The 15,105-nt window shown below is 41.9% G+C and overlaps 1 protein-coding gene across 2 annotated transcripts in view; it reads left to right on the plus strand.

The window, feature by feature from the left end:
* Positions 1-15,105, plus strand: part of LOC105487365 (coagulation factor XIII A chain) — a 154,622-nt gene that overhangs the window by 25,204 nt on the left and 114,313 nt on the right. Inside the window, exon 1 of one of the 2 annotated variants that reach the window (XM_011750819.3) lies at positions 3,225-3,367. The exons of the other annotated variant lie outside the window; for it this stretch is intronic. The gene's annotated coding sequence lies outside the window, so the exon portion shown is untranslated. Of the gene's footprint in view, positions 1-3,224; positions 3,368-15,105 lie in introns of those variants that run through there. 2 annotated transcript variants of the gene reach the window in all.

Here is a 15,105-nt window from a genome sequence, read left to right on the forward strand (position 1 = left end):
CCCACCCCCCATCACGTTACTGTTTCCTCACCTGAAAATAGGGACCATAATATTTATTTTAAACAGCCATTTATGGGTTAAAGGAGATCATGTATAGGAAACCACATTTTTATTCTCACAATAAACCAGGAGGCAGGGAAGGTAGAAATAAAACTTATTAAAAATATGGAAACCAATGTTCACAGGGATTAAGTGACTCACCCCAGGTTGTGGGCAAAGGATCTGAGCAAACATTTCTCAAAAGAAGACACCAAAATGGCCAATAGGCTTACACAAAAATGCTCAACACCTCTAATCATCAGGGAAATGCAAATTAAAACCACAATGAGGCGCCACTTCATACTTGTTAGAATGGTTACTACCAAAGAGAGTGATAACAAGCCTTGGCAAGAATGCAGGGAATAGAGAACCCTATACACTAATGGTGGGAATGTGAATTAATGCAGCTATTTTGGAAAGTCGTGTGGCGGCTCCTCACAAAACTAGCAATAGAACTACCATGTGATTCAGCAATCCCACTTCTGGGTATGTATCTAAAGAAAATTGAAATCAGTATGTTGAAAAGATGTATGTAGTCTCATGTTCATTTCACTGTTACTCGCAATAACCAAGATATGCAAGTAACCTAACCAATGGATAAAGAAAATGTGGTATATAGACACAATGGAGTACTATACAGCCCTTAAAGAAGGAAAATTCTGCCTTCTCAACAAGGATAGAACTGGAGAGCACTATGCTAACTGAAATAAACCAGGCACAGAAAGACGAATACTGTATGATCCCATTTATATGTGAAATCTGAAAAAGTCAATCTCACAGAAACAGAGTAGAAAGTTGGTTACTAGAGGCTGGGGCTTGGGGGCAAAGAATGAGGAAAGAGAAGATGTTGATCAATGGGTACAAAGTCTCAGTTAGACTGAAAGAAAAAGTTTTAGTGATCTACTGCACGGCTTGGTGACCACAGTTTAAAATAATATATTGTATATTTCAAAATTGCTAAAAGAATAGATTTTTAATGTCTTCACCACAGTTGCCTTTCTTTTTTCAATGTACAGAGAAAAGAAAGGTAACTATGTAAGGTAATAAGCACGTTAATTAGCTGATTGAATCTTTCTACAATGTATACATAGATCAAAACTTCACTTTGTATCCCAATAAATTCCCCATAAGTGATTGTCTACATCTACACACGCACAAAGAAAATGCTTCCAAAAGCAAACAGGAGGGCACTGCTCTCGTGTCTTTTGTTTCCTGATGGCAAAGACAACCATCACTGAACCTCCCAACAAAAATACCCAGTGTCCTTGTCACATCCATTCTGACAGCTTCATTTGTCAAACAGGGGCTGTGACAACCCACAGGCCAAGTTCTGCCTGGAATTATTTGCCCATAGTTCTAGTTGAAATGATAGAAACAGTTTAATCTCAAAGTAGGTGGGATAGCCATCCATATTTTGGTGTCGGAGACCTTACCATGTGCTTCCTCAGCCCTGCCCTGTCACCCATATCATGTCTACAGAGCAGGAGTTTCCGAGTGAAGCTTACGGTCCTTAGGGTAGTAGAGTCGCTCATGTCTTTGTCACATCAAGGGTGCCACACAGAGCACTTATGAAGGGCCATGGGTATTGGAATGAGAACACTCAGAACATTCACAAAGGCTTCCTCCCTGACTGCCTCCTCTGCTTTCTCCCCTCTCTTTCCTATTCCCCTAATTTGCCTTCACCTTTGCTCCCATGTCTGTTTCTCTCTGTCTTCACACTTCTATGTTACGATGACCTCTTTCACTTACAAGAATTTATAAATGTGGCTCATTTGCACCCACATAATTGAAACTGTACTCCACCAGAAAGCACTGATCTGAACTCAGGGAGGATGGACTGTGGGTATTCCCTGGATTTTCCACATAAATTCTAAGACATTTTTGCAGCGTATGAAGCAAGGGGTGAAAAAGGTGGGGAAAAAATATTTAATGAAAACAAATGTGCCCACTGTGATACCTTGCTCGTGACTCTCCAATATAAAAAGAGAGCATGCAAGTGGAATTAAAGCCCACAAAAGAAAGGATCCAGGTGGACTAAATATTCTTCATCTGTGCCCTCCAGTTACTTCAGAAGCATGTTGTAAGGATGGATGAGGGAATAACTGGAAGCTCTTTGAACTGCTTCGTGACAGTTGCTTCCTAATAAGATGACCCAATTACCAGCCTTATTTTCAATATTGCAACTATACAGGAAAGTTAAAGTCTTACAGTATTCCTTAAGGAAGGATAACCTTCATAAAATGCTACTATAACAGCAGCTAGAGCCAGAAAACCATAAGACAGGCTATAAATAGCTATACCTCTCTCTTGCTACCCTCTTCACCCCCCTTTCTTCTCAATATCTCAGCCTCTTTTCTGATCTTTTCTCTTCTTTCTTAGGATTTCTATTACTTTCCATCTCGGTCTGCCTGTTTCTGTCTTGCTCTTGCTCTCTCTCTGTCTCTCATGCATACATACACACTGTCCTGTGGATGCATGTCTAGGTGTTAGCGGCAGCAAATGTATTGGAGTCCCACGGCACCAAAGTATGTTAGCAGCCGTGAATCCATATGGATCTACAGCAACCTCAATTCTTGCCTCCTTATAAGGCAGAAGGAGAGACTGGGGCAAGTTTTAGAGCAGGAGTGCAAGTTTATTCAAAAGCTTTAGAACAGGAATGAAAGGAAGGAAAGTAAACTTGGAAAAGGGCCAAGTGGGTAACTTGAAAGACAGTGCACAGTTTGACCTTGACTTAGGGCTTTTGTTTGTTTTTTTGAGACAGAGTCTTTCTCTGTCACCCAGGTTGAAGAGAAGTGACGCGATCTCAGCTCACTGCAACCTCCACTTCCCAGGCTCAAGTGATTCTCCTGCCTCAGCCTCTCGAGTAGCTGGGATTACAGGCACTTGCCACAACACCCAGCTAATTTTTGTATTTTTAGTGGAGATGAGGTTTCACCATGTTGACCAAGCTGGTCTCAAACTCCTTACCTCAAATGATGCGCCTGAAAGTGCTGAGATGACAGGCATGAGCCACCGTACCTGGCTGACTTCGGGTTTTATCTGTTGGCATACTTCTGGGTCTTGCGTCCCCACTCCTGTGATTCTTCCCTTACGTGGGCTGTCTGCACATGCAGTGGCCTGCTAGCGCTTAGAAGCGGAGCATGCACAGTGCATTTACTAGTGTTGTACTCTTGGTCACTTGAGGCATTTTTTCCTTACCAGTTGAGCGTCCCTAGAGGAAGAACACATACTGGTGAAATTCCGCCATTTTAACTCTTAGCGCGCATGCGTGAGCCCACTCAGCCAACTGCTGAGGTCTTATTGGGAAGCTGCTGATCACCAGTTTCAGGTATTTCTGTTTATTGGGAGACTGCCCTTCCCTGGCACTGGCTGGGACCAATTATTATTTTAGAGAGACAGTTTAACAATTGCCTGACCATCACCTGATGGTTGCCTGCCATTCCTGTTGTGTGTGTAATGGGGGAAGCCTTCTCCTCCCCTACTCATGCCTGACTAGGTACCTACCGTAGCATAGGTATTTACTCATTTGTCAGAGGAGTAATGGGAGTTACCCTTGGGAGGTGAGTCTGACAGTTTTTGTGTCTGTTCATGAGTATTTCTTTAGCCTTCAGGAAGCTGGGGCTGGATGTTCTAAATGTGCTGCCCATCTCTGGCTAAAGCCTAGCTTAGCCATTGCAATGCTCCTTCTCTGCACTGTTGGAGGTTTTGCTTTGGCTTCTTCAACTTCCTTGTCTATTTCCTGTCCAAATCTGTTTACAGATCTCTATAACATCTTGTCCCATGTCTGGTTCAATGAATTTCTGATGCAGAAATCTCTGCTGTGTCCAGCACTTTGTGACACCCCATAGGGGGTTTAAGAGGAATGAAAGACCCCATCTCTGTCTTTTTTCTTTCTGAGATGGAGTATCACTCTGGTGCCCATGCTGGAGTGCAATGGCGCAATCTCAGCTCACTGCAACCTCTGCCTCCCAGGTTCAAGTGATTCTCCTGCCTCAGCCTCCCGAGTAGCTGGGATTACAGGCACCCACCAGCATGCTCAGCTATTATTTTTTAATTTTTTTTTATTTTTAGTAGAAATAGGGTTTTACCATGTTGACCAGGCTGGTTTCAAACTCTTGAACATCTCTGTCTTTAAAGAGCTTACTGCAGTTGGAGTGAGAAGAATTCCACAAACAATGAACACAGTCATAGACTATGTAATCAAGAGCTATACTGATACAGTTGCCTTCCAGAAATGTGTGACATGGCTGGCAGAAGGGACTCTGGGCAGTCAAGAGCAAGAAAAGCAGTTAGAGTTGAAGGGTAAAATCTCAGAAAAGGGCAGGGAGGTCTTGAGATGACTCCTGAGGAATTGGGAGCATTCCAAGAGGGCTAGGAAGTATATACCCTCCAGGCAAGGAGGATGGCATTCTTGGTAGTCGAGGAGCTTGTTGTTCTGCTGATGCACACAAGCTTCTAGTGAGAAGGGAATATTTTCCTGAATCAAGTTTCCGGCTGATTTGGAGTTTGGGCACCACTCAGTTTCAAGGCTCTGGAGTTGTAAGGAGCTTGCAGTGGCAGGAAAGGCCCATCAGGCAGGCCCATGAGGAATGTGCTCCCCTTATGGAATCAGTCTGCTGTTACTGCTTGGTTAGTGCCCACGGTGGACAGGGGCCTTTGGTATTAAAGCAATTAATTTTACAAAAAGAGGAAGAAAACCTTATGTTTTTGTGACTAAAATGACGGAAATGAAGTAGTGGAGACAGCTGCAGTGGCATTTTCCATCAAACAGCTTTTCTATTTGTGCAACATATTTCTAAGTGATAGAAAATGACACACTCTCTCCATTACTTCACTTCCATCATTTCCATCATTTCAACCTTTTCTAACTTTCATATTTGTGAAACAAATTGCTTTAAACATGTCAAAGACATTTGAGTAGAGTGTTAGCCAAATTTTAAAAATAAAGATGATTCATAAAGACAGTTCTTGTGTTTATAGCCATCAAGACAAAATTTCAGGAAAAAAAAAATCACAGTCCTAATTACTGAAGGCACAAGCATAAGGTAATCATCTTTGGAAGTTAGAAACAAATCTCTTTTTGCTCTCTGCCTCTTTTCCCTTAGATTTATATGGGATGGTAAACCTGGCTTTGTGGTGCTCAATCATCCTTGCTTTAATGATTCACTAAGTAACCCCTTGCAAGTTGATTTCTCCAGCCTCTGGATTTATTTGCATTGTTATGCAATGTGTGGAACACCTCACTGCTGTTCTGCTCCTCACCAATTAGTTTAATCTTCTCTTATAGCTGATGCTTCTTGAGGGGAAAGGCCACCTTGCGTCTTTTGTTAGAGATAGGATGTTGCCGAGGGTAGGGCAACCAGGAGGCATCCCTTAGCATGTAATTTTGAAGAATCGATATTGATGCTCCAAACAAAGTTGGTTCAAAAATGTGTCTCTTAAGAAATTTAAAAACCTACATCACTGATGGAAAAAAAAAAAAGGAAGGATGTGAATATACAGCATAATTGTACAAAAATTGAGTACATATATTGTTGTTGTTTAAAAGTTTAAAAAATTTTTGAAAGGAACTCCACTTTACAGAAAATTTACAAGACAAACCATACAAAGAACTGTTTTTTCCCAGAACCATTATTAGAATTGTCGATCTGATGTCTCATCATCCCTGAATATTTTAGTGTGTCCTTCCTACGAGCAAAGACATTCTTCTGTGCAACCATCAAAATAAGGAAATTAACACTGATATTTTATGGTAATCTAATCTTTAGAAGACATTTGAGTTTTCCTACTTGTTTGATAATGTCCCTTTTAGCAAGGGAAGCTAGTCCAGGATAACATGTTATACTTAGATGTCATGTCTCATGTCTTTAGTTTTCTTTAATTTGCAACAGATTCATAATCTTGCTTTGACTTTCATGATTTGACACTTTTGAACACTACAAGGCAGTAATTTTTAGAATGCCCCTCCATTTGGGTTTGACTGACGTTTCCTCACTTGATGTTAAAATCAAGTCACGTATCTTTCACAGGAAGATTGCAGAAATGATGCTGTGTTCTTCTCAGTGCCTCCTACCTGGTTGCACATAACTTTTACAGATCCCATTACTGATGATGTTAACTTAACCACTCGATTAAGGTGGTGGCAAAGGTTGAGTACCCAGGAAGTAGACTGTGAAATTAGCATGCAAGCCGTCGATGAGGGAGTGCCGTTGGGATCAACTCCTATGGAAGGAAGCAGTATTGGGCAGTGGGGGAGTCAGGCTGCAATGCAGTCACACCAAAGGCCTCAGCTGACCCTCTGTGAAACTCTGGAGCTGAGATGGCTCTTCACAGTTCTCCTGAGATGGGGACAAAGGGATGGGGCTTTGTTGCTCCATAGTGATCAGTCACTGGATGTGAGCCATCCCTGGAATGAGGTGTGACCCTGGATGAGGCAGTTTTCTTCTGCTAAGGCAACTCCCAAGAAGGGCTGAACCACCAAGCACTATTTTCTGTCATCACTCCCAGCAGCTGAGGATAAGCTTGTCTGCCATTTCCGAAGGTGTGTTGGGAAGAACGTCACAGAGCCCAACACAGAGGCGACTGTTGGAGTTGCCCCTGCAAAGTTACTCTTTGTTCCTTTTATGGTTAATAAGTACTTTATAAGAAATTATCTTGAGACTATAAAATCCCATTTATTACCAAAATTATTATCGATAGAATGAATGATTAATACCAGGATGAATCCTGATTTTCTCCTTTAATTAAATAAGTTATTTAAATCTTTTATTATCATTAAATAACTCAATGTTCAAATAGCTTCAAATAGCCTCGATTTTGCCAGTTGGAAACTATTCCAACTAGTTTCAGTATCCTTACTTCCTCATTGTCTGGCACAGTAAGATGTTTCAGGCCCATTTTGAATTTTCCCTGCACCTACCCTCAAAAGAACCATTTCTCTAAGGAGAACCATTTCTCCAAAGAACTCTGCTTCAGTTTAATAGAAAGTAGTATTTAGAAACCAAGATCTAGGTCCTAGGTGTGCTCGTAACTATTTTACCTCCTTGCAGTATTTCCCAATTCAACCTAGGTATATCTCACTCATCACTCTTTTCACCTGCCTATGGTGACCCCGGATTCATGACTCTTGTCCTCCACACGTTTCTTTTTTTTTCTGAGACGGAGTCTTGCTCTGTCGCCCAGGCTGGAGTACAGTGGTGTGATCTCGGCTCACTGCAAGCTCTGCCTCCTGGATTCATGCCATTCTCCTGACTCAACCTCCCGAGTAGCTGGGACTACAGGCACCCACCACCACGCCCAGCTAATTTTTTGTAGTTTTAGTAGAGACAGGGTTTCACTGTGTTAGCCAGGATGGTCTTGATCTCCTGACCTCGTGATCTGCCCGTCTCGGCCTCCCAAAGTGCTGGGATTACAGGCATGAGCCACCGCACCCGGCCGTCCTCCATACATTTTTTATCCTTGAGCTTGTCATTTACTGAGTCTTCACAATGTGCCGACAGTGTGCTTTGTGTTTGCGTTAGTTTTATGTTGCTGTTTTAACAAAATATCATAATCTTAGTGTCTTAAAACAACAAATATTTATTATTTTGATATAAGGTATAATGATATATAAAAGGTGTAATGACATATTAACTGAGCTCCTCCTACCTAGTGTCATCCCTTAGGGAGGAATCAGTGGAATTCGGATCCTGATTATTCCAGCTCTAAATGGTCCAGAATAATCAGGATCCAATGGCTGGTCCTGGTCTACCTGGTCTGACACTGGGCCTGGGATCTGGAAAGGTCTTAGAAGAAATTACATTGAGACTGTAAAATCCCCTGAGCAAGAAGACAAGGTCTTCAGAATGTGAAGTAAAGAACATGCTCTCTCCCAATTTTATGCAATGAATGAAATTCTACTATGGCAATTTATTCATTTAAGATGTGAAGGCATTATTTCCTACAAAGTATAAACACGGAGGTAAAAAGAAGTATTAGCACTCTTCTTAGTTAACATTTTAGCAAAATGAATTTATTAGACTCTTGCCATTAACTGTTAGCTGAGACCAGTTCCCTTAGAATGAGTTGCCAAATGACTGTTTTCATGGGGAGCCATGTGATGTTCAGTGACCAGGTGCTGCCAGGGAGGCTGGCCCAGATGAGTCCCCAAAGTGAGGATTCTCTAGCCACTCCACAAGCAGTATGAAACTCCAGGGAACATGCTTAAAGCACTCTGGAATTTGAGTAGTGGCAGATGTTTTAGACGAAATTCCACTGTGCCACTTTCCAAAGCACTGGAATTAGGTGTTATTTATGGAAGGTGATACTGTACCCCTTCAAGCCCACAAATAAAGAGGTACTCATCAATGACCTTTATTAAAGGCAAATCATTGTAGAACACATGACCAGAGGAAATGAGAGGAGATTTGAATATATTCCAAGGCCTTAAAAAGATGTCAAGAACAACTGTGTTCTCCCACAAGGCATCCCTAGGCAAGGATGGTCCAACCTCAATACTGTTTCTTTACATCCCTGTTTCAACTGCATCCATGGTCTCTTATGTTGTTTATCTATGTCACTTGCAAAAAAACTAGGCTTGAATACAGTTTTTTTAAAGTGATGCTTTTAAATGTAAGCAGTAATCAACTTATGAAGTAACAATGAGCCTCTATAGTAAGCAAATAAACATCCACACATAAATATATATACGAATAAACAAAATGCAAATGTGTGTCTTTCTTTCTGCCAATCCTTTGAATTCCATATTTGTTGTCGTGTAGTTAATAAAGTCATTGACTTTCCCCACAGTCTACTACTCTTGCCCTGTTATTCTCACATGGCATTAGTATTATGAATTAAATTACAATCTAAACTTGGATATTTAATTATAAACCCATTGAGCACAGGAAATGTATCATATCTCAGCACATTCACCACCCCATCTCCTCCAGACTAAGTAGTATCACTCTGCTCATCATAAGCACTAGTAAACATCTGTTTAATATTTATTGAGTATGTGTTGTAAATATCCACTTGTAGGTTAATATTAGATTGACTGCACCATACTCCTTAGAATGTTTGCTATGTTGATTTTTGTTCTTCCAATAATTGTTTTAATCTCTGGCAATACAAACTCATTTAACTCTTGCTTTTATATATTGCATTCATATATACTCCAAAGACAAACAAATACTTTTTCAGAATTACCAGTGATTTATAATTATCCTTAAAATTGACTGTTTTAGCAAAAATGTCATCAGTTGGCCTGTTTTGTTTGGAAGATATTCAGCTAAACTTTTTATCTTTGTTGGCTAATGACACTTTATTTTTTAAGTCAGTTGCCATGATTTTAATGAAATGAGCCCTTCTTGTAAAACCTAGAATCCTCATCCTGCTCATGTAATGGATGGAACACAAGCAAATGAGCAAATGGTGCTTTGGCTCCATAGACTTGCCATTTGCTGGGGGAAATTCAGTTGTTGTAGGAGAGAATTCTTTATGGTATGTGTTCTGAGCAGACTGAGAACATGAAAGAGATGGGTCTCGAAGCTGCTAACTGCAAGGCATCTGGTCAGTGACCTTCATGTTCAGTTCAAATTTTGCCTCCCCACCAAGTCCCTCTCCACCCCTTGGGCTTCCAGACCCCAGCACGAGGGGTCAGAAACCCAAGAAATATGAAAACATTCTTTGTCAGTTGAAAGAACTGCATAACAGTTGGGGTCATATGGGGCAAAAAACTGGGTATGCAGTTTGGTTTATAACTGTGAAATCCGGCAAACTACAATAAATTAGACATTGCAACACCAACATCCTATTTTTCTCCCTCACATCTCTAGATCTTGAAGAGTTTAACCTCCATGGATTGATAGGATAACAGTCTTGTTTAAACTCATGCCAAGGAAGGTCTGGAAACTGCCCTAGAAACAATGGTCATGTAGATGAACTTTGTACTTCTGGTGGCCACATTTTTTATACCATGTACCCTGAGCAATTTTCCCTATTTCCAACCTCCACTTTCCTCCCTATTTCCAACACCCAGTTCCAGCTTTTAGGAAAAGTACATAGTGCAACAAATTTAAGCAAACACATTGCTTTTCCCAGGGATATAAACATTTCAGATCATCTCTAATTTCTCTTCAGTTGGTAGGATTTTCATTACCAACAAGCAAAAGGGGGATATTGGGAGGTCAAGAGATCTTCATAGTAATCCTGATTGCTCTCCTGCAGTCTTCACAGAACAACCAAAGTGATTTTTTTTAAAAGAACTTAAAGCAGATCATGCCTCTTTTCTAGTGACTGCTTTTCTCAATCCGAACAAAATCCAAAGTCCTACAAAGCCCTGCTTGATCTGACTCTCTCTGACATCATCTCCCATGGTTTCCTCTGCTCCAGGCACTTTCTCATCTCCCACAATTCCCCTGCTCGGGCACCATTGCCTCCCACAATTCCCTCTGCTCCAGGTGTCTTATCTCCCACAATTCCCTCTGTTCAGGCAGCTCATCTTCCACAATTCTCTCTGCCCCAGGCATCTTATCTCCCACAATTCCCTCTGCTCAGGTGCCTCATCTCCCACAATTCTCTCTGCTTCAGGCATCATATCTCCCCCAATTCCCCTGCTCAGGTACCTCACCTCCCACAATTCCTCTGCTTCAGGCACATTGGCCTCCTCAAGTATGCCAAGTACCACCTCCCACAGGGCCTTTGCACTGATGACACCCATCCCCTCATATTTGCACTGCTCATTCCCTCACTTTTCTCAAGTCTCTTCTCAAAGGTCTCCTCTGGCCACTGTCTCCAAATTAGCACCCCCAACTCTGTCCCTCTCTGTCCCCTTACGGTGCTCTAGTCATTTTTTCATAGCATTTGTCTCCATTTGACATAGCATATATTTATTTGTTTATTGTCCGTATACTCCCACTAGACTCTACACTCCATGAATCTTCTATGTGTTGACACTGCTGCATTCTCAGTACCTAGAACAGTGCCTGGCACTTAAATGATGCTTAATAAATAACCTGTTGATGAAAAAAATCTGGAATCATTCCACATCAACAGTTACCTGTTAATTGAAAAATCACAAATTTATACATTTGGAAAGGAGTCTTTATTTCTTATAAAAGGTTACAGCCTGCAGAGTGACCATCCAGACAGGCTGAGAAGCACAACCTCTGGCAGAGGCTGAAAAGTGGGCACTTCAAGGGAAAGGAAGATGGAACAGGAATTTATGCTGAACTTGTTGGCCAAATATGCATATTCAACAAGTTACAAGGGGAGCTATGAACATTTATGAAGAGGGACTTAATGTATGCATACTAAATAAACATGGAAGAGGGACTTAATGTATGTATACTAAATAAACATGGATGTTACATGTGACCCATATTCACTTTAGGGTGAGACCTAACATTTATATGTACTGAAGTTAGGCCCCATACATCAAAAGGTGAAGCAGGGACAGGAATGCATGGAAGTGTGCAGCTTCAGTAAATCGTCCAGAACCAGTCCATGGTTGATAGTCTCTTACCAGGAGAATGATGCTGAAATCAATCTCTTATCCAATCAAAGATGTAATTGTGGCTGGTGGAATGTGGGTCAGTCAGCATCTGGTGGTGGGTGAACTGCAGTTGTTTCAACATTGCTCATCTTGAGACTAGGGCTTGCTTAGCTGCTAGAGAAAAAGAAAAACTTTGTGGCAGTTAGGACATAGTTTATTCTTTAAATGCAGAGGTTCGTGACTTAACCCTTGCCTGGCATGGCCTTGGGTCTTGTTTATAATTAGATATTTTATTGCCACAATGTCAGTCGTATGATCTCTATTTTAATATTGATTCTGTTCAATTTTGTCTAAACAGCAAAAGGAAAGGGAATATAATGAGGTGTGTACCACCTCTCACCCCATCATGGCTGCGACTCAGTTTTTAAGATTTCTCTGGGGTCCCCTTAGCCAAGAAAGAGTCTGTACAGTTGGTTGGGAGGGGAGTGGGGATAAGACTTTCCTTTTAGTTCTCACACCTTATTCACTACCTGTGTGGTTATGTTCAGAAATAAAAATAAGTTTAGTAAGATTTCTTCGCTGTTATAGCCATCAGACACCATATAATAAGGTGAATAATAATCTGTTCAGTTTATGAAATGCCCTTCACACACACTATTGTTTAATCCTCATCTTCTGTAATGCCCATTTTACAGATGGAAAATGCACTGAGAGGGTTCATTAGCCTCCCCAGTCACAGCTCTGGACCAAGCCGAGCTGGGTTCGAATGATTGTTCTGCATACTGACAGCTATGTAGCCTAGAGCTAGTTACTTAAGTTACCTGAGCCTCAGTTTTCCCATATATAAAATGGACATAACCCTTAAAGCTGATAGGAGAGCAAATAGAAACTGCTCTAGACTTGTAAGCAGTGGGATCTTAATGGAGGCAATTGTGTACACAAAGCGAATGACTAAGAAGCCAAACAGGCAACCTGGTGAGGCAACCCAGGAATTAGGAACAGTAGAAAACTGCCACCACACCAGGAGCTGGAGGCATATGGAGGAGGAGGTCCTGTCAGAACCCAGAAAGCATCAGCAGGTGCTGGAGCCATGGAGGCGACTCAGACTCTCACCTCAAGACAGAGAGCGCACAGGAGACACACCCTGACATCTCCCCTCTTCCTGCTCCCAATCCCCTCTTTGGCCAAACCTACCTGGAAGTCAGAAAGCAGAGGAGCCTCGGAACATGGCTTCCTGTGGAACCTGACAGAGGGTTCTAGGAGTGCAGGCAATAGGTCTGAGAGCAGCCAGTCAGTCAATAGGTGGAGTCGCCGAGACAGACTATAAGTGGTTGTTATTCCCGAATGGACAACAGGAAACACAAGTCCAAATTCTCTGACTCCTGTTCCTCCTGGTCCTTAGAAATTGAATCCGCAACAATAGTGAACAAATCTGCAGTGTAATGTTACGCTCTGTAACCAACTTTGTCTACATTGTAGAACATTTTCTGCTGGTTATTTTTTCTTGAAGACAAAAAATATCCTATCTTCTCTTAAACAAGGCAACACACGTGTGAGTTAGGGAATTTCCAGAAAACTAGCTTCCTGGAGTAAATTTGTATTGCAGTTAACAACACCAGGTCTTAACTTTTGGAGCTAACTCCTCATAAAGCAGAACGTTCACCCATGTTTGAAGCTTAGTCTGGAATCTTTCAGTTAGAGGGAATGACTGTTTGGTTCATGGCTGCATTTCACTTAAAACGGTGCCTGGGGCCAGGCACAGTGGCTCACACCTGTAATTCCAGTACGTTGGGAGGCCAAGGTGGGTGGATCACTTGAGGTCAGGAGTTTGAGACCAGCCTGGTTAACATGGCAAAACTCCGTATCTACTAAAAATTCAAAAAATAGCAGACGTGGTGGCACCTGTAGTCCCAGCTACTTGGGAGGCTGAGGCAGGAGAATCGCTTGAACCTGGAAGGCAGAGGTTACAATGAGCCAAGATTGTGCCCCTGCACTCCAGCCTGAGCAATAGAGAAAGACTGTCTCAAAACAAAACAAAACAAAAACAAAAACAAACAAACAAACAAGCAGTGCCTGGTACCTTGTAGGCAATGAAAAACTCTTTGAAGAATGAACAAAACCTGGGGTCGCCTATGGCTCTGCCCCCTTACTCAATGCCAACATCAAATGCCTACTGCCTCTATTTCCTGCTTCCGCCGGCACACCTCCAGTTACCTTCCCCTGAGAGTCAGTCAAGGACACCATCATGCCTCCCTTGAGCACTTCAGCACTCTCTGACTGGTTTCCTTGCTCCACTCTTGTTCCTCTCAAACCATTTTCCATCTTGCAGACAGACTGATCTTTCTAAAATGCAATCTCATCAGACCTCTTAAACTTTTCAATGGCTCCTGCCCCATCTCCTTCCCCTCCTTAGGACATACTCTAAATACCTTTGCACAGCATTGGAGGTCCCTATGCTTTTTACCCTGCCTGGGTCAACTGCTTCTTCTGCCACAGGTATCCTGCCATTCCCTTTATGCACTGTCCCTTCCTTATTCCCTCAGCTGGTTATTCCCCCAGCTGTGAAGACTCTTCCCCACCTTGTCCAAATGGATTTGCGATACAAATGGATTGTATCCCAAAACCACATTCTCTAAGGAATCTTCTTCAACTTCCACGGACACTGTTAGCCACTTCCTCCTCTAGGTTTCCACACTGTTCCTCATGGCCAGTAATCCCAGGAAAAGGCTGGCATGCTGTAGGAACATTTAAAATGGATACACATTTCATTGCGGGGGCTTCATAGTCCTCTTTCACAGAAATAAGCCATTCTTAGGGAGAAATTCTGCCATCTCAATGCTGTCCATATTTTCTCTGAATTTCATGTTATGTTCTTACTTCCTCTGAATGCCACTGGCATCATCCTGAGACACGGTGTCCTCATGTTCACATTCCTGCCTTGGTTAGCCATCTAAATGGTGCACTTCCTAAAGCCAGGGGCCAGGTAGTCAGCATCAGGTGACAACCTGATGATTTCTTTCGGATTCACTCAAAGAGCTTAGCACAATGCTGGTTTCATGTATATCTCACAAAATTACACCTTACCTTTACTCCAAAAGAGGTTTTAAATGATGTAGGAAGCATTTAAAGAAAAGTGAAATAAACTCAAGGTAGAAAAGACACCTTAACAATACCTAGCTCCCATTTGCCAAATATTTATTGAGCACCTACTATGTTCGAAACATCATGCAAGCTGCTGGGTATACAAAGTTAAACAAAACTCAATCCCTGTCTTCACAAAGCTTCCCCCCAAACCTTCCTGAGTTTGTCTGAACTGGAATAAACATGGCCAGGAAGGTCTCTCTCTTTAGGAAACATCTGGAAATATGTATGCAATCTGTCAGTGGCAACTTAGCAACGGAAAGGGCACATTTCTGCCGTCCTCAAAGAGACAATTTGCTTTTGAATACTTATGTTTCTCTCTTCTTAGTTGCTATCATCCATGATTTCTGTGCCTTTTTGGTTGTTTCTTTTTTGGTGGTGGCATGCTGTTTTTGCAGTTGGTTACCTGGTATTTCTAAGAGTTATTCAGGGACTTATTCCCTCTTGGTCTC

This window comes from Macaca nemestrina, chromosome 5 (genome assembly GCF_043159975.1).
Source record: "Macaca nemestrina isolate mMacNem1 chromosome 5, mMacNem.hap1, whole genome shotgun sequence".
Taxonomy (NCBI): Eukaryota; Metazoa; Chordata; class Mammalia; order Primates; family Cercopithecidae; genus Macaca; species Macaca nemestrina.